This window comes from Etheostoma cragini, unplaced genomic scaffold (genome assembly GCF_013103735.1).
Source record: "Etheostoma cragini isolate CJK2018 unplaced genomic scaffold, CSU_Ecrag_1.0 ScbMSFa_2655, whole genome shotgun sequence".
NCBI classification, from domain to species: Eukaryota; Metazoa; Chordata; class Actinopteri; order Perciformes; family Percidae; genus Etheostoma; species Etheostoma cragini.
The window spans coordinates 2,275-3,996 of NW_023266840.1; the positions used below are offsets into that span (position 1 = coordinate 2,275).

Consider the following 1,722-nt stretch of genomic DNA (forward strand, 5'->3'; position numbering starts at 1 on the left):
CCGACACGGAAGAGACAAATAAATAAATTCTAAAAAAAATTAATTACAACGACAAAGAAATGTAATTTAAATATAATTAAAAACAAGTAAGATAAGAAAAAAATAAGTTACATGATAATAAAATAACTGAATAAATACGTAAAATAAGAAAAATAAAAAGAATAAATAGAAGATTAAATTAAACAAATGCACGAAAAACTATTAAAAAATAAAGACATGAATAATTAAATATTCAAAAATATTTGTGTAAAAAGTAAGTAAAATAAAAACAACATTTCAAATAAGAAATACAATAAATAAAAAATAATAAAAATTAAAAATGAAATATATGCATATATAAACGGATAATTAATTAACGCACAAATAAGTAAATTAAAAAATTAAATAAACAAATACAATAAGAAATAAATGCTGAAAAACTGAAATAAAAATACATATTTATAAAAAAATAAGAGAAAATGAATTAAATGCACAAATAAGTAAAATAGGACGAAACAGGTGTGTGTTCAGGTGAAAACAGATTACATCATCACAGCTGAGTTAACGGGATTATTATTATTAATATATTATTAATAATTATTAATTCAGATGTAAACTCAAATATTACATCTACAGATCGATTAATCAGCTCTTTGCTCAGATTTGTTGTTGAAAAAGTCTGAAAACAGAGACAATTAACCCCGAAAACGTCCACTTTACAACCAAAGAACATTAGAAATAAATCCAAAACATCAAAAAAGAAGAAGCTGTTTTAACCCTCATGTTTCCATATTTTGTGAAAATGTTCGTTTTAATTCCCCAAAACAGCGTTAACCCTCGTGTCGTCCTCGGGTCCAATTTGACCCGTTTCTTTAATTTTTAATATCACAAACTCAGCTTTCTTTCAACCAAATTCCCTAAAAACTCCATGCATGCCATCCGATATTCTCCAGGTAAAATGAATCCTCACTTTCACTGAACTCTGGTTGGTTTATTCAATTTATGGCATTTTACATTTTTAAATAGTGACCAAAACCTTCGGAAGAAATGACAAAAAAAAGACAAAAAGTGCAAAAAAATATGTTTTTGTCAAATCTAAAATATGATGTTTAATGTAATGTCAAAATTTGGCTATGAATTATAAAAAGTGTCGAAAGAAACAAACATCAAAAAGAAAAGATAACGGACGATGGGGGGACAACATGAGGGTTAAAGGTCCAAAAAAGTGACAAACGTTAGAAAAAAAGCATCAAAACCGCAAGAAAACATTAAAAAGATCAAAAGAAAGCGTCAACAAAAGTATTAATGTTCAATTTTTAAGGGAAGTCAACAACAAAAATAAAATTACTCACCAGAGAAAAATAGCTCGATCCGAACATGTTGACGCTGCTCGCTGACTGACCACATCACCGTGACCTTTGACCCCCTTAACTCACCCCCCACCCCCCACACACACCCCCCCGACCATCTGCGTGTGATCCAGTCTATCAATACAGTTGACTTATTGAGCCTTAAAGAGCCAATCATGTCATGTGATGGGATTGGTATAAAAGGGATTTTCACAATAAAAGCCTCCTCACCTCTTTCTGTTGCCGCTCCAGCTCCTTCATCCTGATGTCTCGGGCCTCGGCTCTCGCTGCTCGCTTCGCCGCCAGCCTCGCCTCCGCCTTACACACACACACACACACACACACACACACACACACACACACACACACACACACACACACACACACACACACA

At 32.2% G+C, this 1,722-nt stretch overlaps 1 long non-coding RNA gene across 1 annotated transcript in view; it reads right to left on the reverse strand.

Annotated features, from left to right (window-relative positions):
- The window catches only part of LOC117940518, a 3,629-nt gene extending 1,962 nt beyond the window's left edge, over nucleotides 1–1,667 (reverse strand). Inside the window, exon 1 of the long non-coding RNA XR_004655770.1 lies at nucleotides 1,560–1,667. This is a non-coding gene — a long non-coding RNA (uncharacterized LOC117940518). The remainder of the gene's footprint in view (nucleotides 1–1,559) is intronic.
- Between the last annotated feature and the right edge of the window lie 55 nt (nucleotides 1,668–1,722).